Genomic DNA, 25,534 nt, shown 5'->3' on the forward strand with positions numbered 1-25,534 from the left:
CTCTGAGAGTTGGCCCAGGACTCCCAATGATCTAAAGTCCTCAGGTTCCATGGATAAAGTGACACTGCATTTGCATATAACATATGCAAGCCTCTCGTATACTCTAGTCATATTTATGTGTGTGTGTGTGTGTGTGTGTGTGTGTGTGTGTGTGTGTGTGTGTATAGAGACATGTAAGTGCAGAGGCTGGGGGAAGGTAGAGCCTGTTCTCCTCCTTCACTCCCTACTGCATTCCCTTGTGACAGGGTCCCCTGCTGAACCTGAGGTGAGGCTCACTGTCAGGAAGCCCTGGTTATCCTCCTGTTCCCATACCAAGCCCTGGTGTTTCCATGTGTGACCACACACTTGGCTTTACCCCTCTGCCGTCACCCCAGACCCTCCTACATTTTAAATAATCTCTGCATTACTTTTGTACTTAATGAAATGAAATCATGAGGGGCTGTTACTTAGGAGATGACAAGAAAAATGGTTTGTATGTGTTCAGTACAGTTATGGTATTTATAAACCACTTTTATTAGTTCCTTGAGAACTTTGTACATTATATATTGATAGAATTTACTTCTCACGACTCTTCCTAACTCCTCCCAGATCCATCCCCACCTAATCCCTTCTCCCAACTTCAAGCTCTCTTTCTGCCCTCTGTAATAACACACTCAAGTCATTTATGCTGCCCATAAATTCATGGGCCTTGGGCAAGCCCCTGGAGCCTGGCCAACTTATCACCAGCTATATTTTTGTAGAAAACTGACTCTCCCTTTCCTGTCAGGTAGAGCTGAGGGATCGTGGCTCTGTCGTGTATAGAAGACACTGCTTTGTTCTGGTTCTCGCTGACATCTGTATCTTATATTTCCACTCCGTCTACGTTGAGGGTTCCTAAGACTCAACTCCTTCCCTTTTTGCCTCTCTCTGTGAGTCTGTGTATATGCATGTGTGTCTATATTATAGATGTCCCATTTTACATTCAAGCACACACATGGTGGGGTCGTCTTTACAATTGACTGCTGACAGTATCTCATCCCAGACAAAATGCTGCAATGCAGACATGGTGTAGCTCAGTCCCAGAAAGAAATAGGGGATGTTGAGAAACCTACCCAGCTGTTTCTAGTGTGAGGTGAAGGTTAGACCTCTGACACAACCTTCTGGCCCTGCCCTATGTGTTTAAGATACACATTGTCTCAGTACAATGTTCAAAGGTGGGGCTATGAAAATCGAATGGACCCTGTGGGCTGTAATCAATGAGTTCATCTGTTGATGGATGTGTATGAAGGTGGCGGGAAACTAGGAGATAGGAAATTAAGGAACTTGGTCATTTGGGACATGTCTTGGAGGGTGTTTTTTTGTCCTTTGTCTCTTCCTGTGTTGGTGCTTCTTGGATGACAGTGAGGTTAGCAGTTGAGCTCTATCATGCCCCTTTCATTGTCATGTGACCATGGACCGAAACCTATGAAATCATGAACCAAAATAAGTTTGTTTACTATGTGAGTTGCTAGGCAACTTGTAAGATTGATGAATGTGATTAACATGAAAGTGGCCAAAAGTGATGCTGACCATACCAGGTCAGGTCCAGGTTTGGTGTAGGTGGACCCAAGACTAAATCCTTTAAACTCTTTGTCTGGAGGCTGCACGCTAAGGAAGACCCAATGTTTCCCAAGTGGTTTTATCCAGAATATTCTGCCAATGTATCTGTCGTCTTAGCAAATCAAGAACCTCCTGCTTCCCGCTTTGGTCCTTCTCCTGACTTCACTTCTGTGTTTTTAATAGACTTCAATATCGTATGAACTAGTGGGAAATGAGTATTAAAAAAGGGAAGGAAGCTATAAATTTTGCTGTTACATCATTAAATTACACACTTAAAATAAATGGATTTTTTAAGTATGTAAATTATACTTCAATAAGGCTGCAGAAATGGCTTGGCCAACTGTGATGTTTGTTGTGTGATTTGCTATTTGTCATAGTTCCTTTGACTTTTATCTTAATAGTAATGGGTTTTATTACAGATGACTCAGACACCAGTGTAACCATGCAGGGAGAACACTCCATTCTGTCAGGGAAAATAAATCAAGTCAACTTCATTGGCTTTCTTAATGAGGGTTATTCTGGTAACAGCTGAGTTGGGTGGAAGTTGGACAGCTATTGGCTGAGAGCAAAGATGGAGAGAGCACAATGTTTACAGGGATATATGAAGGTTGTGCTCACAAAGGGGTCTGAGTCTTACGGAGTGCAATTGCAGAAGCTCCAGCCCCTGGTGGAGCTGGGCGCTAGGACCCATTAAATGTTTTGTGATGTCACGGCCGAGTGTATGTCAAGGATAGATGAAGTGGAAATTTTTTGGTTTCTTTGGGAACTCACTTGTGTCACAGGATGTTTTTCTGGAAGCTATGTTAGGAGAGCATGTTTTGCTGAAGCAGACACATGAGAAGGCATGTGATATTTCACTGGAGCACACGCTTGAAGGGGAACAGGATGTTTACAGAGAACATAAATGTAATCCCACAGAGAGGGAAAGGACATTTTTACATTGTTACACCTTGCAGTACTTCGATGGTCTTTGCTGGTTTTCGTTCCATAATGAGAAATGCACAATAGAACCTATGCTATCCCGGCTGCTTCTGGCTGCTTCTGCTGCTTCTTGTTGGTTAGAGCCTTGTGGTCTCTGCAAGGTCAAGGCACTGCTACTGATTCGTGTTTTGCGTTTGCTATTGGATCGTACTGCACAATGAAGATTGGAGTTACCCCAAAGAATTACTTCTAAATAGGTCCACAACTCTCTCTCTTTTCCTATCAACTTTCTCTGCTACCTCTGGTTGGTGGGCTAGAAGGTTTAAGAAACCGAAATAAAGTAGGTTTTGAAAAAATCTAAGTGTACAGATAGATTCATGGGTTTTGAGAAAGGGCTATGTCTCCTGCTGAGAGGAGATGATATGTAGGTTGTGACGTTTTGGTTCTCTGGTCTACTGTGACCCATGAAATGACCAGTGACTGACAGTCTCCCAGTAAGTGCAGCACACACTAAAATGCTTTTGCTTGGTGTTGGGAGTTGTAGAATGTATTCATTTCCTGTCACATATCCTCGAGTATTCGTGTTGGTGACAGCAGTTACTCTTCAGTTCTGCCATACAGGGAAGTGGGTCTGTACACTAAAGGAAGAGAGTGGCTGGTGGTGAGTACTTAACATGGAGTAAGAGAAACATTACGGTGCTGGGTCTCTCTCTCTCTCTCTTCTTTTTTTCCCCAACTTGACAATCTTGAACCAACTGAGAAGAGAGAACAATTCAAGAACTGCCTCTATTAAATTAGTCTTTGGGTAAGTCTATGGAACATTTTCTTGATTAATGATTGTTGTGGGAGGGCCCACCATTGTGGGCAAGTTCATCAGTAGCCATGTGTAAAAAGAATAGCCTTTTAGGCTGTAAGAAATAGTAATGGAGCAGCCATGGGGAGTGTGGCTGTTTGAATAAGAAAGGCTCCCACAGTCATATATTTGAATATTTAGTTAACAGGGAGTGACAGTATTTTCCAGGATTAGAAGGATTAAGAGGTGGGCCTCATTGGAGGAAGTGGGGGTGTAGACAAGGGAGGGGTTTGAGTTTTCTAGTGCCCCATGATTTCCCAGAGTTTCTCTCTCTCCCTCTCTCTCTCTCTCTCTGTCTCTCTCTTTGTCTCTATGTCTCTCTCTCCCTCTCTCTCTTTCTCTCTCTGTCTCTCTCTCCCTCCCTCCCTCCCTCCCTCTCTCTCCCCCTCTCTCTCCCTCCTTTCCTCCCTCCTTCCCTCCCTCCTTCTCTCTCTCCCTCCCTCTCTCTCTCCCTCTCTCTCTTTCTCTCTGTCTCTCTCTGTGTCTGTCTCTGTCTCTGTCTCTCTGTCTCTCTGTCTCTGTCTCTCTCTCTCTCTCTCTCTCTCTCTCTCTCTCTCTCTGTGCTTACAGAGCTTAGCTCTCTATTGCTCCCGTGTTATGCTCCCTGCCATGATGATGGACCAGGCGTCTGAAACTTTAAGGGATCCTCCAAATACATGCTTTCATTATAGTAGTTCCTTGACCACGGTGTCTCTTAACAGCAACAGAACAATGACTGAGACAGGGAGCAGGCCAACAAGCAGAGCTCCTTGTTACCGCTTCAAGCTCCTGTTCTGGTTTCCCTCAGTGATGGTCTGTAACCTGTAAGGTAATAACCCTTTCCTCCCCAAGATAGTTTTGATCATGGCATTCATCACAGAGAGAAGGAAGCAAACTAGAACGTCACAGGTCAGTACATGAGCAAGTCTTTCCTTTAAATTGAAACAAAGTGTCTATACGTTTCTATTTGTGGTTATGAGGTAAGAGTCTGTGGCTCTACTAGACTCACTGTTTCTATAGGAAATTGTCTTACTTAGGGTTCCTATTGTTGTAAGGAAACATGGTGACCAAAGAGCAAGTTAGGGAGGAAAAGGTTTATTCAGCTTACACTTTTACATTGCTGCTCATCAGCAAAGGACGTTGGGACAGGAACTCAAACAGGACAGGATCCTGGAGAAAGGAACTGAGGCAGAGGCTATGGAGTGGCACTGCTTACCATCTTGCTCCTCATGTCTTGCTTAGCTTGCTTTCTTAAAGAACCCAGGACCACCAGCCTAGGGATGGTGCCGCTCACAGTGGGCCAGGCCCTCCCCACCAATCACTAAGAAAATGCCCTACAGCTGGATCTTATGGACACATGTTCACAATTGAGGCGCCCTCTTCTCTGATGACTCTAGCTTGTGTCAAGTTGGCATAAAATCAGGGCGGTGGTTAGAATGTGATTGTCCCATGGGAAGTGTGGCACAAGTAGGAGGTGTGGCCTTGTGGGAGTAGGTGTGGCCTTGTTGGAGGAAGCATATCACTGTGGGGGTGATATGCTTCTTTTCCAACACCATGTCTGCCTAGACGCTTCCAAGATTCCTGCCTTGATGAAAATAGACTGAACTTCTGAACCTGAAAGCCTGCCCTAATTAAATGTTGTCCCTTGGGGTTGGGGATTTAGCTCAGTGGTAGAGCGCTTGCCTAGGAAGCCCAAGGCCCTGGGTTCGGTCACCAGCTCTGAAAAAAAAAGACCCCCCCAAAAAAATGTTGTCCCTTATAAGTTGCCTTGGTCATGGTGTCTTTTCAGAGCAATGAAACCATCAGACAACCAGCCAGTATAAAAACACCCAAATAGCAGAATTAATCAACGATAGAATGTATTTTCAAGTCCTGCAGTGAGAACTTATTCTTGAGAGAAGAAACAGCAATGAATGAGTCCAAGATAAGGTTTTCTCCAAAGAAATACGGGAACTTCCTGGGGATAGATACGGTAACAGGGCCCACAGGTGTGTAGGAAGCCATCCAGTAGAAGAAGAGCCAGGCAAGACAGGCCAGTGCAGGAGCTCATTGTGATCATCTAGGGGCATAGAGCAGAGACTTCAAAAAATATTACAGGATGCAACAGAGTCTAACGTGCTCAGGGAAGCTAAACACAGGATCCAGGTAACACCTGACAGAAGCCCACGGCATCCTCATCTTCCATTTTAAATTACTTTTTACTGATCATACAAAATAATGGGCTTTATGATACTTTCAGGAATTGATAGATATAAACGTAGTTTGGCATTCACTTGAGTTATCCTCGTCAAAATGTGCTCCGGGGAAGCCTCCACCTCACATCCACCTTCTGTAGTGATGTCTTGGCTGTTCTTTAAGGAACCGAAGAGACCAATATGGATGCGGCACAAGTTCAACTCATTCTAGACCCTTTCTGTTCTTCCTGGTCTCCTGCTTCACTTTTTAAGAACTCCATTTGGAATTCCTGCGTCCCTCAGTGTCCTCTACTCCCTCATGTGTTCTTTAGTCTTTCTTCCACATCCCCATCAATTTAGTCTTTCTTACCCTCATCCTGCTCTCTTCTCTGCATGTGAAGGTTGGATGTATTTAAAAAAATGACTTTAGGGGCCTGGAGAGTTAACCAATGGATCAAGAGCTCATCTGCTTTGAAAGAGGACGTGGATTTGATCTTTGAGCTCATGTCCAATGGCTCCCAACCACCTTTAATTCCAGCTCCAGGGGACCTGACTATTCTTGTCTCTGTGGTCTCCTGTGTTCATGCCCTGCCCCCACCCACATAATTAAAAATAATACATCTTCATATGAGAAACAGGTTACACTAGGTTTCGTTAGTCAAACAATCCCCGACCTTCTCTGATTCTCAGTCTGCTTGGATCAGTTTATTGGGTTTCCCCTTGAGTTCCAAGACCACCTCCCTGTTCCCTCCCACTCTTTCCCCAACAGTCTGTCTCTCCCTCAAACTTCACCTCAGAGAGTCTGTCTATGTCTGGCCCCTCTCCACTGCTTCCTAAACATTCATCTTTTTTCCCCAGTGCCACCCCTGCTCCTCTAAGCCTCATCTCCAGTTCTTTTCTCTCCCTAAAGACCAGACCAGCTCAGTCCTGTTTGTTTTAGTCTACGTGACATTAGACGTACTGTTTACAGCCTTGACCTTTCTGGCTTCCTCTCCATGTTCCATGCACCACAGCCCGTCTCCTCCACCAAAGTGTTCACACACAACACATCACATCGCACATTTTAATTTTTAGAGCAAAAACAAATTCCACTGGAAAAGTTACTGGGGTTGTCAAAGACCCTTGTGTATCTGAAACACAGAAAAACAAACATTTTCCCCCAATCCTATAAATTCCCCATCTGTGTCCCCCACACTTTGTGAATTTCACCTTAACGGATCTTTTCCACCAGATTATAGATGTAGATGTGGACGTTGCCATCACACTTGATGAAGTACACGGAAGGCTTGGGTAGAACTTGGTAAATGACTTTGCCAATATTTTGGACCTGCCGCCTCTGGTGAACTGCACACATTGACCTGTTAAGATGTCTCTGTCAACGTCTGACTTCACCTCTGCTGGAGGAGTCTCTGGAATGATACGGAGGTTTCCTTCTGTGTAATCATCCAGGAGCTGGTAGATGTATAGGACTGGATCTTTCTCGTAGGTGATGTAAAACCAGTTCTTCATGATCGGCACCTCGGCTAGGACCACCCCCCTCCAGTTGTCCTTAGAGCCATGTTTGCCCTCATATTTATGCTCCACAGCTCGGCCAACCATGGCAATTCCAGATGGGCGTCTTTCACTTGAGGAAACACTAATTTGTGAGGCAAGACCTTAAGCTTTAAAATCCTCTCATCGCTGTGAAGTGCCAGTCCATAGACACATTCAATTCCATCATACTTGACGAGATAGAGAGAGGGATTTGTTGGCAGTTGATCTAGAACGATGGACTTCCATTGGGTAACGGGCTCATCACCTTCCTTCCATCCGTGGAAATTCTGCAGCCCACAATGTCTCCCAGGGCATGGGGAGAAGGCCTCCTCCTCCTCCGCTTCTGGAAGGATGGTGTGCTCATCCTCCTCAGAGACATCCTCTTCTTCTTGGCTGTAGATCTCTTGTGGTAGACCACGACACTCCTGGTCCACCGTCTTGTGGCTATCGTTCTGTGTTCAGGCTTCATACTTGGTCATGGCCTGGGTTTGAAGAGCTCGCCTGCTTAAACCAGACACAATGCTGTTGCCGCTGTCATGTGAGTGCCTGCAAGAAAAATGGGGGTTGGGTGAGGAGGGCGCTGGACCAAGACTCTTGTCTAAGAGAACTTTGGAGCAGGTGAGGAATGTGATGGTAAACAGGTTTGAGCATCTGAATCTAATTCTGTCGTAATCAGAAGTTCGTAGGAGGGCTGTGCAATGGTGGAGCACACCTTTAATTCCAGCACTCAAGAGGCAGAGGGAGGCAGACCTCTGTGAGATCAAGGACAGCCTGGTCTACAGAGTTAGTTCCAGGGTAGCCAAAGCTACCCACAGAAAAACCCTGTCTCAAAAATCAAAATCTAAAGTTCAAAGGGAAATGAACAAATGGTTCTCTACAGCTCAGAATAACATATTCAGACACATTTCTTCAGTCCGTGGCACTTTGCCTCTGCTGAGGAACCTCTCCTTGAATGGCTAGATCAGTGTGGGATTAGGTATCCCTGTCCCCACTTTAAGCAAGCAGAACAGAGAAAGGATAGCAAAGGAGCCAGAAGGATGGCCACACCCCTCTTCTACCCTCTAACTATGAGCTATGTGGCAACATCCACAAGTATCAGCCAGAGACACAGCACACCAGTCCACTGGCTTTCTGTACTGTGCATCCTGACCCAGCCCCAGGTTTATTCCGCGACGCTGTTGCATCTTCGACCACAACAAGAGTCTTTTGTGTAGGCAACAACAGCCATTTAGAAATAATATCTCCTGGGGTTGGGATTTAGCTCAGTGGTAGAGCACTTGCCTAGCAAGCACAAGGCCCTGGGTTTGGTCCTCAGCTCTGAAAAAAAAAAAGAAATATTATCACCTAAATTGCACAGGCTCAGAAAGGAGCTTTGGCATTTTGGTAGAATTATAAATTACATATTGTTAGCAAAGGATAATAAACTCCGGAGACTGACTAGCCTAGACAGTCCGCCGAGCTCTCAAACATGGAAGACATCAGAACATACCGTTACTCGCTATACGAGGGAAAACTATTAGCTTTCTGGGCTACAAGGGTCCCCTTTATCTTCATAAACGTATTTACCGAAAGAAAATATCCTAGTCGTCCAGATTCTGTCTTCGGAAACCGGTCAGGCACCAAAAGGCTGTTGAACAATTGTGGGGTTCAGGAGCTGAACTGGCTTTCACACCCCGCTGGGAAGATAGTGAACCCACCTTCAGGGGAGACTAGCGCCCCCAAGTGGAAGAGAAACGCAACCTCTGCCCAGTGCTCTGTGACATCATCCAGGCTCTGCTTACGTCATAGAAGCCTTCTCAGGCCAGTTACTTCCCTAGTTACGCTTAGAAACTTCCAGCATCTAGGTTTTAGCTTCTCATGTAGCCTCTGGGCGACCCAAAATAAAGTCCCCACCCAAATATTCTGATGACTCGAGTCACAGTCTGCCCAAGTACCTCTTTTCATGCATTTTTTTTCTGAAAAAGTCTTTGGTTTCTGAGTCACCAACATCCTTGGTGGTTATTTTCCCAGCTCCTATCTTTCCTTTGGTTATCTTTAAGTCATTCTCCGTATCAGAAATATTGCTAGCCTCTCTCTCCGAGGCAGCCCACTGGATAGCACCCCAAAATTAGCTTTATAAAAACCCACAATTAGAGGAGGGCCATTTTTTTCAAACAAAGCTGGAATTTGACAGGATTAAATACCTTGTATTGAAGTCAATGGCGATCATGAATTATGGATTCTTTGCAAAGAGCGAGGAAAAATTAGCTCCTGGACCTGCTTCCAAAATCGGGATAAACTGATGACAAACCCGATATGGACCAGTCATATTTTAAATGTCTTTAAAATTTACCAGCACTTCTGGTTACAAGGAATTTATTAAATCAAATGCAGTAAAACAGGATGAAACAGATGAGGTAATTGTGTTTTTGAAATAGGGTAGACAGAATACTGGATGCAGGTAAGTATGGAATTTACCTGTAAATTACAGGGCACTTTAATTGTTTGTGTCACATAGTTCTTTAGATCTTCAAAAGGATTCTTTTCAGAACCCTCCCCTGTCCCCCCACATTCTGACCCTCCCTTCCCTCTTCCCAGTAATTCCCTTCCACTTCAACATTATAATTTTTTAAATGTACTTAGAGTTTAACAACTTATGGCAGCTTTTTAAAAATCTGTCCACTTTTCTAAGTGCACCGTCTTCTTTTTCTCTCTTCTATCGTAGTTTTAAGCACATTTTCCTTCACACTTTGAGTTTTCCTCTCTCTCTGCTCTTATGACTCCTCTGCCGTTATGTGACTTTGGTCCACTATGTGGATGACCTCAATGTGGGGATAACTCAAATGACATGATTTTTCACCCTTTTCTCCCCTTTATCTTCCTTCAATAGGCATCTGCTGATATGTACAGCCTTGTGGATTTTTTAAGCCTGGAAAGCAAACACACACACACACACACACACACACACACACACACACACAAACACTCATACATACACAAACACACACACACACACAGAAACATTCATACATACACAAACACACAAACACACACACACATGCACACACAAACACACACAAACATACACATATACACACACAAACACACAAATACAGAGTGAGAGACAGAGACAGAGACAGAGAGAGACACGGTGAGAGAAAGAGAGCCCATGAGAAAACATGTAATGTCATATTTCTAAGAACAATAAACAGAGACAACTTTCAAAAAAGGGAAGAACAAGTAGGCAACAAGAAGAACAATCTCATCACAGCCGTCAACTTGAGGAGGAAAGAGTTTGTCTCCCTCTATCTTCTAGGTTCCCGTCTGTTACTGAGCGACGTTGGGCAGGAACTCAGGCAGGACTCTAGAGGCAGGAAAGGAAGCAGAGACAACATAGAAATGCTGAGTACTGGATTGCTATCCATGACCTACTCAGCTTTCTCTCCTTCTCCTACAACCCAGGGCCACCTTCATAGGGGATGACTCTCCCCATAGTGGGCTACATCCTTCCACATCAACCATCAAAAAAAAATTCATTGCAGATGTGGCCAAAGGCCAATCAGATGGAGGCAATTCTTCAGCTGTATCTCCTTCTTCCCAGGTTGAGTCAAACTGATAATAAAAACTAACCAGGACCCTGCACATCCATTCTGATTATCACACTGAGTGCAATACACAAGTCATTGGAATAACCTTGGCTGTTGATTACTGGATGAATGGCTTAAAAATGTTATATACATTGATGTGATTTTCGTCTATGTATAAGAGGAAAAGCGTTTTGTTCTCAGAAAAATAGATGGAACTGTAAAATACAATATGTTAAGTGAAACAAGCCAGACTCAAACAGACGATTGTGAAATTTAGATTTTAATGAGGGATATTAAGTGAAAGGGGGCATTTAGGAAGAGGAAGGGAGCAGCTGGATGTGTGTGTGTGTGTGTGTGTGTGTGTGTGTGTGTGTGCAGGTGGAAATGGAGGTGATTTGTGAGGATGAAGATGGCTAATGTACAGTATAAACTTGTACAAGGAGTCACAAGCAAGCCCACTGACTTGTACATTTAAAACACATCGATATAAGAGAACTGAGTCTCAAACAATGTTTTGATTAAACTGGGGGTTTATAGTTTAGAGATACCGTAAAGTTTATTCATATTTTCCTTCCCGCAGGTGGCTCTTGCTGTTTCGAGCTTGATACTGGTGACAGGATATAGCAATGAGCTTTGGTGTCTGTACCTCATCAATCACCCGGAATTCACGTCATTCAGTGAGGCTACCGTGGGGAAGGAGGTAGTTAGAGATCTTACGGGTACACGACGTGGGAAGAATAATGCCCACCCCCACTATACATAACCAAATATTCACCGTCATCTCTGGTTTGAATGTGTTCGCCCAAAAGTAATTTTCTGAAGATTAATCCCCAGTGGGAATGTAGTTGTGAAGAATTGATTAGGTCAAGAGGGATGCGACCTACAAAAAAAGATCCATTAATGATGCTATTGTGGAAAAAATTTCAATTATGAAAGGGAGTTTGGCTCCCTCTCTTGTCTTCCTAGACCATTGGATCCCTCTTGTGGTGACAACATCCCACAAGAACTCCTTCCTCTGCCGATGGTCTCTTAATCGTGGATTTACAGGCTTCTGAATCAGAATCATACAGAATCTGCGTCATTATAGACTAGCCAATCGGTGCCATTCTGTTTGTCCATACAAGCGTGAACATGCCTCAGAATTGCGAACAACCGGGTCATATGGGAAAGCGAAGCTGGCAGAGAGGACTAGGTGTTAGTGCTGACTGAAGACAAGATGGGTTCAGGGTTAGTCTGTGTGCTCTTTGTGAAAGAAACAGCACAAAGGAAGAGTGTAGATTGGAAAGGTGCAGCTTGGGAGGCACTCAGACATCTATTGTTGGCCTTGTGGGGACAAGAAGCCATTAGGTAAGGGAAAGATCGCTAGGGATATCTTCAGCCACTGCTTTTGGCTAGCAGAACCCTTTTTATAATCCTCATGTTTGAGGAAGTAAAAGAAAACTGCCTGGAGTCAGTTGATACATCAGTAACCATCAAGAGTGTGTCCACTATTCCAGAGGGACCCAGGAAAAAGCCTGATCTTGGAAGATCCTTTGCCTTCCAGAGATGGAGACTCCTCCCCGGCAACACTGGGCAACCCATCTACGTCGGTAAGGGCATCCCACTAAGTCCAGATCAGTGGTTCTTAACCCTTGGATTGAGACCCCTTTGGGAGCCCAAATGGCCCTTGCACAGGAGTCACATATCATATATCCTGTACATCAGACATTTACATTACAATTCATAACTATAGCAAAATTAAAGTTATTAAGTAGCAATGAAATAATTTTACAGTTGGTGGAGCTGTATGAAAAGGTTACTTTAGGAAGGTTGAGAACCACTCTTCCCGACCCCTCTAAAATATGCCTGTTGGTATGAACTGGAGGTATAATCCCTTTTATTCAATCAGGCAAATCCAGAAAAACCAAAACACCACCATAAGGTTATGAAGGATAAACAGCCACTGCACCCACAGTGTCAGGACTGCTGACATCTTAGACAAATGATGTCAAAATGGAAATCACGTACAACCATGACCATCCCCCTAAATGAAAGGCAGAGGAGAAAAACCAGTTCCCTGTTGGTGGCACCAAGAGAAAACCATTGTCAGAATCGTCATCAAGGATTTTAAAGCCAGGATTCAAGTGTCGTCAATGAGAAATTTCCAAAAGCAAAGGTTACACATCATCTTGGTGATGTAATAGAAGAAACAAGAGAAAATCGAATAGGAACTCACTGAATTAAAACAAACACTAAGAGTAGGAATTAAAGGCATGTCTGGGAAAGATGAACAATGAATTGGAGTTTAGAGCAGGCAGGAGGGGCTGGGGAGACGGCTCACTGCTTAGGAATAATGGATGCTCTTGCAGAGGATCAGGGTTCAGAGGATCTGATGGACTCTTTAGTCAACACACACACACACACATGCAGACACAGAAACACACACACACACCTACTCACATACACATACAAACACACACACACTCACATACACACACATACACACACAAACACACACACACTCACATACACACACATATACACACACAAACACACACACACTCACATACACACACACATATACACACACAAACACAAACACACACAGCCACTCACATAACCACACACACAAACACATACACAAACACACAAACACACACACACAAACACACACACACACACACACACACCATAAAGATAAATTAAAAAAAATTTAAAAAAAGAAGGAGCCAGGCATGCCCCTTTAATCCCAGCACTCAGAAGCAAGCTGATCTCTGTGAGTTCAAGGCCTACCTGGTTTATACAGTGAGTTTCAGGCCAGCCCTACCTACATAATGAAACCCAGTGTCAAAATAAAACAGAGAAGAGTGTTCTTTTTATGTCTGACAATGTAGGCAACAGAGAAACTATTTCTACCAAGAAAGAACTTATTGTTGAGACAATCAGTGGGCTGGAAGGAGACCCCAATTCTTTGTGTCACTAACACCATCACGGCCTCAGCAGGAAGCAAGAATGGGTACAGCTAAAAGGAAGCAGGGCGATCATGAGTAAAGCTGTGGACACGCATCAGCCCATCAGCAACAGAAGCAGGCAGAAAACCAGCTGGGATGAGATGGCGTCACCAGCCAATGTCTCTGACTGACAGTCCCTAGTAGCACCAGGATGTTCTTTTCCTTCAAGTACCCTGGACTTTTCAGACACTCAGAAACCACAGAACAAAGTGTGGTAAATGCCTAAGAAAAGATGTCTTGTGTTACATATTTGTTTATACAGGTTTCATGTAGCCCAGGCTGGCCTCAAACACACTATGAACCCGAGGATGATTTGAACTCCTGGTTCTCCTCCTGGTAATGGGACTATGGTGATGGACCATCACACAAGGCTGATGAGGTACTGTAGGTGGAGCCCAGAGCTGTGTGAGAGCCAAGTGAGCACTCTGCCCACTGAGCTGCATCTCCAGCCCCTCGGGATGTGTTCTGCTAATACAACAAAACTAAAATAGACGTCTTCAATGAGAGACAACAGGAGTCTCCCAGTCCAGAAACATTAAATTACACATTCACAAGTAATAAATATGTCAAGAAATAAAGAAACGATGTAACAGTAAGAAAAAAAGAAGAAGATAGGAAACATACTATCAAAATGTGTGAGACATAACTATGACGGTGCTAAGAGGAAACTTTATTTACAACACTAATTCTTAGATTAGAAACAAAGACCAGCAACCTAAATTTTTATCTACACTAGAAAATAAGAAAATAATTAATTCAATGAAAAAATAATTGATTAAATGAACCCAAAAACACAAAAAATAAAAATTAACAAAAAAAGCCAATGGAACACAATTAGTTTTCTTTTTTAAAGCAAAGAATGGTATTTCATCATCTCGATTACACCTAGATAGAAAAATATAAGGTGCATTCTGTTTGGCGATTTAAAAAAAAAAAGAAATTGCCGTGTTGAAGTGTTTATGCAGAACACTGAACCTGGTACCACAGACAAAAATTTAAAAAAAATATTCATCGTTTAAACCCTTTTTAATAACAGTGTTTATACTCAACTTGTCTCTCCTATAATCTGTTTAATATCAGACAAGATTTCCAGGGTTGCCATATGGAGATTATGCAGTGTTGAAGGGCATAGGCACTCCACAGGCTTTGTCTTCAGGTGGGTACCGAACAACTAGAATTGGGCTTTCCCAAAACATGTTATCTGTACGTGGGATATCTGTTTCTTTAAAATTCATTTACTTATTTACTCACTTTACATCCCAATATCGGTCTCCATCTTCAAGGTACGACAACACCCATTTCGGGGGAACACGTAAAAAGAAAAGCTACACATTTCCTACCTATGTCCTGGGGGCTCATGTTCAGTCGACGTTCACTCTCTGGTTGGTGGTTCAGTCTTTGGGAGACCCCAAGAGTCCCCGTGAGTTGACTCTATTGGTCTTCCTGTGGAGTCCCTCATGTCATCTGGGCCTTTTTTTTTTAAGACTCCCTAAGCTCCAGCTAATGTTTGGTGGTGAATCATTTCACTTGTTTCTCTCAGCTGTTGGGTGGAGGCACTCAGAGGACAGTTATGCTAGGAATCTGTCTGCAAGCACGATAGAGTATCTTTAATAGTGTCAGGGATCAATGATTGCCCTCGGGGTAGGTCTCAATCTGCGCTAACCATTGGTCGGACGGTCCTTCCATGTCTGCTCTATCTATCTCTGTCTCTGAAGGTCTTGTAGTCTGTGTTCACTTTGGATTGAAGGTTTTGTGGGTGGGTTGTGTCCTTGTCATATCACTGGGAGTCATGCCTGGCTACAGAAGTGGACAATTAAGGATGTGTATCCCCACTGCTAGAGTCACCCCAATAGACACCCTGGGGATTCGCCTTTCCCAGGTCTCTGGCACTTCCTAGAGATGCGCACCCCACACTTGTGGTTTCCATTCCTTTTTCCCTGCATTCACTCTACCTAATTCCTCCAAACCCACTCTACCTAATTCCTCCTACCCACTCCCTTCTCTACCTTCCCTCCCATTCAGTTTCCTCCCTCCCTCGATCTCCCTCAATATCTATTCTGCTAAATGCATTTTAAAGTCAATATTTAGGAAAAAACACTAAGTATGTATAGGAAGTATCCCATAAGTAATTGTGGTGGAGGTTTAGGCAAGATATGCACATATTAAATTTTATAGAGGCCAAAATTACTACATATATTGATATGAGTCACTGTCTTTATTACATCAACTTGAAGGAAAACCATTTATATATTCTATTAAGTTATACAAGGGAATCTGTTAAAAGAGATACACACATCACACAACTTTATTACTTTGAAAGCTCTCTTTATTGCAAATATTTACACAATGAAAAGTACAAAGGTTTAAACTCATGTGAGTGTACTTTGTTGTAAAGTTAAAGTTTATATACAGGTTGATGACAACAGTCATCTCAGATTCACAGGGATAAATACATCAGGGAGTCATCTATTACCTTATCTGTCTTCTTTCCTTTATTCCTGATGAAGACTCTTCTCACTTGCAGCCCCTGCTGTGAGGGATGGATCAGAAAATGCTTGAGAGTCTACAACCCAGAATCCATCGATAGAAAAGATAAAAGACAACATCTCCAAATAGTACACGCAGTCAAAACTTTCTTGTAGATCTTGAAACAAAATGCAAAGAACAACCCCACATCCTAGAATATTACAATATACATGAAATGGTAGCTGTAGGAAGCTTTCTCAGGGGATTTTAAACTTCTGCACCTAAGACCGAAACTGCCTCCATGAAGTTGAAGTTTTATTCCTTTGGTAAGAAAGTCAGTCTGTCTCTTGACAGTCGTGTCTTCTGTCAATCACTAGAGCAACGGCCATGCTTTATGAATGTGTACACATAAACACATACCGGTTTTCACTTCTACAAAGAATTTCAAGAGGAACCTGAAAGAGAATATATAATGTTCTAGAGATGAAATACGGAAATTTAAATTAGCCTGCACACACATGTTGTTAAAATTTTCTGCCTACTATTATTCAATAATTTTGACTATTCCTGCTATGAATGAAAAGACGGTTATGTAATGTCTACCAATCCCCAAATCCCGAAACATTGTGAAAAACTGTCTTATGTCTCCCTAACTTGGGTCTCTGGTCACCAACCTTTTCATTGCTCGTCTAAATTCTGTTTCTCAAATAGATCAGAGGACTATGTGAGGGTGTCAATGTCGTGTAGAAGACCAAGGAACTTTCTGTACTTGCATGTATTTGCTCTTGGGAGCATGTAAATAAAACTTTCCGTTTCAAGAACCAAAACATGGCTGTCCAATGGGACCCACATGAAGCAAAATCTTCCTGCCATCAGTTAACATTAGCAAACTGGTAACAGCGCAGACAATAATATAATGGAATAATCCTGGAATAATAATAATAATAATATATAATAAAGATGGTGATGATGATGATGATGATGATGATGATGATGATGATGATGATGATAATAATAATAATAATAATAATAATAATAATAATAATAATAATGGAATAATCCCCTCAAGGGATCACAGACTATGGTAAGTAAATGTTGAAATGTGTTTGTCAAGGATTATTGTATCAATGAAAGCAATTTTCACAAGGACAGACTCCTCATACATGAAAATCACTCAACCTGTCATGGCTTCACATAGAGAGTTGCAAACCAGGGTTGTCTTTTCTTAGGACAAGAGAAAGATTTGCCAACTTTCCAAAAAGAAAAGCAATCTATATAGTCTGTGTGTGAGGATGGTTAGCTTGTGCATGACTAACACACACACACACACACACACACACACACACATACACACATGCAAACGCACAGACACACACAAACACATACACAAAGACACACACAGAGAGACACAGACAGAGAGACATACACACATACACAAACAGACACACAGAGAAACAGACACAGACACACACACATACAAACACTCACACACATAAAAATACACACACAAACAGACACACGCATACACACATATAAACACACAGACACACACATACACACACATAAACACACATACACACACACATACAAACAGAGAGACACAGACAGACACACATACATACAAACACTCACACACATAAAAATACACACACACAGACACACAGACAGACAGATACTCACACACACACACACACAAACACACACACACTCACACACACACATCTCTGATGTCTGCTTTCTAGAGTGTCCAGGTGCAAAAGGATGAAGTGGCCCCAAGAACTAGTCGGTCAACAGAATCTTGTTCTGCCTGCAAGTGAGTTGGGGGTTGTCCCAGGTATTCAGTGTCCCAGCTCTGTTAGAAGGTGTTCAGGGACGCACTGTGTGCATATATTTTACTCAGGGTGAACGAGGGCTACACAAACCTTGGAGAGGGGGAAGGGTTTTCGGGTGCATTTACATCGATGGAGGCTTAAGGTACCAGGAAGGCCTCATTTGCTATATCTTTATAATTTGTGTCCCAGCCTCGGTCTGCTGTTCAGGGATCTCCATGTGACCTCCTCAGAAACCGACTCCACTGAGTGTGCCCCATCCCCACCCTGATGTCCCACTTGCTCGATTTCAAAGGATTGAAGGTTCGGACTCTGCGTTCTCTGTCAGATTAAATCCTCCGGAGGTTGCCATCTAGACACCATGAATTAACCAGCGCATCCATCGAGTTTCTGCATTAACCCGTGTGTCCCCTAATTCTGGCCGGTTCTCTCTGCACCGCGCTATCCCTTCATCTTCCCCACCGACCTTCTGCTCCTGTCCTCAGTCGCCCTCACTCACCCACAGAATCTGTTCCAGTTTTCCTTTCAGAGAGGTCGATGCTTTCCCCCTCACGGGCCTTCTCCTTTCCTGTGTCCTCTCTGCATTTGTGGATTGTAGATAGAATAAGATTTATCTCACAGCCGATACGATCCATAGGTAAACGCCGCCATGTTGCGTCTCTAGGTCTCAGCTCCCTCTCGGGCTGATTTTTTTTTTCTAGTTCTAACTATTTTCCATGAAGCTTCATGATACCATGCCCCCATCCCTATGATATCATTCCTCAACCCCATGATGTCATGCCCCACCTCCATGATGTCATGCCCCAACCGTACGATGTCATGCCCCACACCCATGATATCATTCCCCACCCACATGATGTCATGCCCCACTCCCATGATGTCATGCCCCACTCCCATGATGCCATGCCCCACACCCATGATGTCATGCCCCACCCCCACAATGTCATGCCCCACACCCACGATGTCATGCCCCACCCCCACAATGTCATGCCCCAAACCCACGATGTCATGCCCCACCCCCAAAATGTCATGCCCCACACCCATGATGTCACACCACAGTCCCCGTGATGTCATGCCTGCGCCCCTTGCTAGAATGTTTGTATCTATTCACCAGGTAACACTCTGAATGCGGCCCTGTCACCACACCCCTCCAGGCTCCGGCCATTTACAGGCCCTCCTCCTACACTCCCCCCTTCTTCTCTGAGAGAGTGGAGGACCCCTCTGGGTGCACCCTCTCCCCTGGCACATCAAGTCTCTGCAGGGCAAGATTCATCGTCTCCCACCAGGTCCTGAAAACGCAGCCGGGTAGGAGAGGAGGATCCAGAGACAGGCGACGGGTTAGTGACCCCACGTGAAGACCATTGTGCTCCTCTGCCTCTCTCAGTCCTTCCCTCTGCTCCTCAGTGAGACTCACTGAGCTCCATCCGATATTTGTCCGTGTGTCTGTCCTTCTGTGTCAGTCGGCTGCTCGGTGGAGCCTGCAGAGGACAATAACGCTACCCTCCTGTCTGCAAACATGAGAAAGGACCATTAATAATGTCAGGGTTTGCCGTCTGCCCATAGGATAAGTCTCACATCCGGTCACGTGTCCTGTCAACATTCCCTCATTTCCTCTTCGATCTCTGTCCTTGTGTCTCTTATAGAAAAGGCAATTTCTGGGTCAAAATTTTGGGGGTGTGTTTGTGTCCTTATTCTTCCACCTGGGGTCCTCCGTGGATACAGAAAGTGACCATTTCAGTCTCCGTATCCCCACTGCACCGAGTCTCAGCTCAAGTCACCCTCATGGACGCCAGGGCAGCCTCACCCATCGCAGACTGCAGGATAATCATAGAGATAGCGCCCACCCTGGACAGTCACTGATTCAGTCTATTCTCCTGCCCTCTGTCCCTCTTGCCCGTCTCTCCCAAGAAATGATTCTCACACCCCATTTCCCGTCCCATCCCCTCAGCCACCCAATCCTTTCCTTCCATCTGACTCCTCTCATTAGTTTATTCCTCCTTCTGAGTGAAATTCAAGCATTTTTCTTGTGTCTTTCTTCATGTTTATCCTCTTTGGTTCCGTAAATCTTAGTGTGTGAATTCTGTACTTTATAGCTAATACCCTCTTTTAAGTGAGTATGTACATGTTATTTGGGTCTCAGTTACCTCATTCAGGACAATAAATTCTCATTCCATCTACTAGACCGCATCTTCACAATGTCCTTATTTTTCATAGCTGTGTAGTATTCCATTGTGTAAAAGAACCACATTGTCTGTAGCCATTGTTTGGTTGAGGGGCATCTGGCTTAATTCTATTTTCTGTTCATTATGAAAAAATCCACTAGGAACATGATGGAGTACATGTCCTTGCAGTATGGCAGGTCTTTTCAGATATAAGATCAGGAGTGGTATAGCTGGGTCTTTAGGAAGAATATTGCACATTTTCTCAGAATCCACTGGATAGATATGCAAAGCATTATACAGATTTGTTCTTCCCCCTGCAAATGCAATTTTTATCCTGATATTTATCTGCTTCCTCAAAGGAGATTTCCCCCCGACTGGCCCTCTATCATGGACTCAGGTGATCATATATGAACCTTCTTCCCATTTTAACCTGTCAGTAAATGCTAGAGCCTATTACTGAGAGCTGGAGGGGAAAGTTGTACCTGGATGTTTGACGGTGGGGTTAGGTAGAGAGGCAGAAGAGGGTAAGAGGGGAAGGGAGAGGACTGAAGAAAAAGAGGAGGAAGGAATGATGGATACAATCCATATGGCCTGGAGAAAGCACATGTAGCAAGGGGTTTATGGTTGGGGAATATGATATGATAACGTTAGATCTGCCCAATACACGTTTATAGATTATAATTATAATAACCAGATTGTGTGTTTTCTTTATGGGCTCATTGGGTTTGGAAATTACAACAAGCTTCCCTCAACAGTATGTATGAAAAGATGTTTTCCATCACTATTCCCCTTAAACTATAAGCTGAATTTGTATTAAATAAACCTATGTAAATACACTTTGAAGGCTCTTCTGTGATTAGCTAAAGGATTTTTATATTGTGAATGAAGAATGGTGGATTTCAGGCCAATGCCACCTGCTCTCAGAAGATAAGAAACAGAGAAAGATAAGCAATAACGTATGCTAAGGAACAATGAACTGGGAGAGACTATTCTATGGAATATATAGAACAATAAATTTGACCCGTCTGTTACTGGTTAGCTGGGGACTTCATTACGCACATCTATGTACTTAAAATGTTTTCTTTTCCTTCTTAAGTTTGAATGGTTGCTCTGAAAACTCTGGGTTTTGTTTTAAGATCTTTGCATATTTAATGATAGTTTTGAAATATTAGTTTTATAATCAAAATCCGTGCTTTGTACATACTTTTTAAGCAACAAAAAAGAGAAGTGTCTGCTTGGGTTTTATGAAGAAATTTAGTATGTTAAACATGAATATATTTTTCTGATATATACCTTCTCTTTATATACCATGTTGATGAAACCTTAGCACATAGGAATGCATAGTAACCATCTTAGTAGAGTTTCAGGATTTTATTGTATCTTGTTTGACACGTGCACTTCTATTAAAATGCTATCTCTTTTCTAAGTCTCTTAATTTAACTGGAGAGGTTTTCAATAACTTCTAGTCTGTTGTTTATCCATATAACCTGTCTTTGGTGTTTTTATGGAATTGTATGACAGTAACTTCTTAATGTTCTTTATTTTGAATATATATATATATATAACCAAAATATTTTATAAAAAGATTAAATTTTTAGTGGAAATATCACTTAGTGATGGACAATTTTATAAGCATTCTCTAAAGTATTGAATATTCTACAATTTTAATAAGTATTAAAACATTATAAATACCACATCCTTTATTAATGTTAAAATACACTGATCTAGTTAACATAGCCACAAATTTTTATCTTTGGAAATTTTTTCTTAGTTTGTCCGTAATTAATCTTGACTTCTCTATCTTCGGTTTCTCATCATTTTTCACAAAGAAATCTATTGCTCTTTTATTGAGAATAGTAAGGAATGCTCATTGATACGTAGATACATAAGAATGTGACAATATACACAATGGTATTTCATTCAGCCCAGGAAAACTAAACTATGATGGTTTCAGGAAAATAGATGTAACTAGAAAATATACCGAGTAAGTAACAAAGACTCAGAAAGGCAAATACCATGTGTTCTTTCTCATGTAGATAATAGAATCTCCTTTTAATATACTTGTATTTATGAGAAGCTGTGGGTGGTTTGAGTTCATTTAACTGGTATAGGTCACAGAGATTAGAGCGTAGGGTTTTAAAAAGTGTGGTATGGAAGATATTGAACATGTGGGATATGAATGTAGAAGTAAGAATAATGAAGAGAAACTAGTATAAGTGGTGAGGGTCCTAGGGCAGGAGGGAACAAAGATCTGAGGAAGCAAGGATGAGGTTGAATGTCTGCAAAAATAACATAAGGCAGCCTGTTACTTTATAGGTTAGGTTAAAATAAATATTAAAATTTAAAAGTAATACCATAATGTTTAATGCTATATTGTATATCATGTTTGAGGAAAAATTCCAGCAAGTGATATCAAAATGAAAACAATATATTTATCTTATTTGATCTTAGTCATATTATCCATAATTATTTGGTAAAAGCATCACTTGCCTGCCAAATTTTGGTATAATTTAAAAAATCACCTGTGAGACAATAATTACTCATGGTAGTAGAGTATTATTATTATAAGAATGTCAACTGGTAAAATCTGTGTTTTGATTTATGTTTTAAGTTGCTTTATACTTAAATTTGCTCCTCCTGACATTCACTCATACTAAATTATAATTTTCAATGTTAACATACTACTATAAAAATATGATCCAGCAGGGTTGTTGAAATTGCTCAATTATAAGTAATATTATCCATAAACTACAGGACGTCCTCCACAAAGCTCATAGATACAAAGAAGATAAACAGGAAGAAAGGCCCAAGTGCAAATGATTGACTCTCACATAGAATGGGGAATAAAATAGTCTAGGAGGCAGATTGAGGGAAGGAACTAGATGGGAGAAGGAAGGAAGAGGAGAATGGATCCTGCGTGGGAAGGGACAGGAGATACGACCCGATAGTCAGGAGAAGGAAAGGAAATCTTGAATTTTAGAGATGAGGAGGTGGGAGAAACCTCCAGGAAGAGAAAGAGACCTGCGTAAGGGAGGTACCCATGAATCAATGGGGTGACCTAAGATGTGACTCACATTGGTAATATGGAACATGAAGAGGCCAACTCCCGTAGCCTGGAAGGACACCAGTGGAGGGATAAAGACACAAATACACCCAGAAAACTTTCTAGACAAAATTTTTGAAGCCTAAAAGAAATTCAGAACCGCATTCTAGGCTCCATGTTATCCTTTGCTTTACTGATGGCTGGTGATTTTTGTACAAAATAAGGATTTGGGAGATTATCATTTGAAGTAGGTATACAATATTTATATTTTCATATTCATGCTTTAGCTGGGCCCACATTGTTGCCAATATCATTGCAAATAATAAAATTGGAAAACAGAATTTTTGAGTACACATTCAGGAATATATATAAAGTCCTCTTTCAAAGAATGTACAATAAGAAAATGTAATACAATATTCATTCAACTAAACGTCTGGAGGGAAAATATTGGACTTTGGGAAACAGAGAAAACCCAGGAACTTGAACTGTCTGTTACAGGAATGGACCTGGGAGTGGAATTATTATCCAGAAGAATCTCCTCCACCCCATGTTCTTAGTTCCTTTTTACCCCTGCCAAGCCCCTGACCAACATTCTCTATTCCAAACATGTAAGTACTAATGAAGCAAAGAGAGGTCTCTAGCTTTAGAGAGATGTAGTATGTAAAGGTTTCCACTGTGTCACAGGAGACACTCCTGGAAAAGGCACCCTCAAATCTTGTCAATGTAAGGAAAGCTGTTCAGCAGGTAGGACGTGGCCGTTCTCAGTGACATCATCATTAGGCCCTCCATGAAAAATCTCTTGCATCCTGGAGAGCCCGAGCTTTTCTGTGATGTCACAAGTGTCATGGTGACAGCAACCACCTCTTGGATATTCTTTGAGGATCTCTAGGGTTAACTCATTGACCTCTTATTACCGCTAAACAGCCATTTGGGAGGGAGATAAAAGAGAAGGAAGCTGGTCTTCTGTCTTTGTATAAAAAAAAAAAAAGAAATAAGTGGTCCATGGGAAAGCTCGGTGTGTCTTGAGTAGGGGTTGAGTGGGTTTTCTGAAGAAACAGCCTTGATCTGAGCTTTCCACACTTGGGAATCAGGAGCTGCGATCCTCTCAGAATCATCTGGACTTCCCTGCTTGATGTGGTTCCTGGAAGTCAGAGAGTTCATATAATCAGTTTCTTCATTCCAAAAGCCAGTTGTAGGGAAGGGCACAGCTGTTCCCCTCAGAGCTCATGGCTTTACTCTTTTTGCCCTGAAGAAAAAGGTCCAAAGAAACAAAGCAAAGACAAGTATTGTCTCCTCAGCTCAGTGTAAATGCCTCATGCTTTGGATGCCTATAGTGCAGTTTGTGTCGGACACTGATATCTGGGAGAGAAGAGATTCTAGTTGAGACTTCATCATCTCAGTCTTTCCACTAGTTTACTCTGAACACCACTTCAAATTTACGAGTCAATATGTGTGATTACTTGGCAGCTTTTTCTTTCTTTTATAACATTCATTTTTTTTATTTTTTAGCAAATTTTATTGCGTTATTTAACTGGATGTTTCTATATTTACATTTCAAATATAATTTCTTTTCCCAGTTTCCTGCCCATAAGATCCTTACCCATTCACATTTTCCTTCTTCTCTAACCAGCCTTTCTCCAGCATGACATTCCCTTGAACTGAAAGATGACAAGGAAGGACAAGGGCTTCTCTTTCCAATGTTGCCCAAAAAGGCCATAGTCGGCCACATGTGCATTTGGAGCCATAGCTCAGTCCATGTCCTTTCTTTGTATACTGGTATAGTATGAGAAACTCTGGTTCATTTGCATTTCTGTTCTAATGGGGTTGAAAGTACCTTCAGCTCTTCTAATCCTTTTTTAAAAATCTACCAACAAGAGTTCCGTTTTCAGTTCACTGGTTTGCTACTAGCATTCACTTCTGTATTTGACATGCTGTATCTGTGTCTCTCAGGAAATAACTTTTTCAGATTCCTGGCAGAATGCACTTCTTACCTTCATCAATCTTATCTAGTTTGGTTGGCTGATGTATACTGTCCCACGTGCCACCTCGAAAGAAAACACGTGTGGACATAGGAATCCTAGCTGTGACCAAACTTTATTGATATCTTAAGGAGGAAGCCCCGCGCGCCAGCATGGCACGCTTATATACACCCTAACTCGGCACATCCACACCTGATTGGTCGCTTACTCATGATCTCATCAGGCATGCCCCGGAGTGGGGAAAGACCTGGCACGAAGGCACTCTTCCACATGCCCACACAGTTAACTTCCTGAAAGGAAGTCGGCTGGCGCCGCGAAGTCCGTCGCCATCTTGTCTAGTTCGGCCTTCCTCGTGGGGCGCAGAGGAAGCCAGCGCCATCTAGTGGTGGCGAATGTTATTGCAGCCCTCTATAGTATACATATGATTTTGGTGGCTCCTACACCTACGTGGTTAAGTGGAA

The sequence above is a fragment of the Rattus norvegicus genome, chromosome 3 (assembly GCF_036323735.1).
Source record: "Rattus norvegicus strain BN/NHsdMcwi chromosome 3, GRCr8, whole genome shotgun sequence".
Lineage (NCBI taxonomy): Eukaryota > Metazoa > Chordata > Mammalia > Rodentia > Muridae > Rattus > Rattus norvegicus.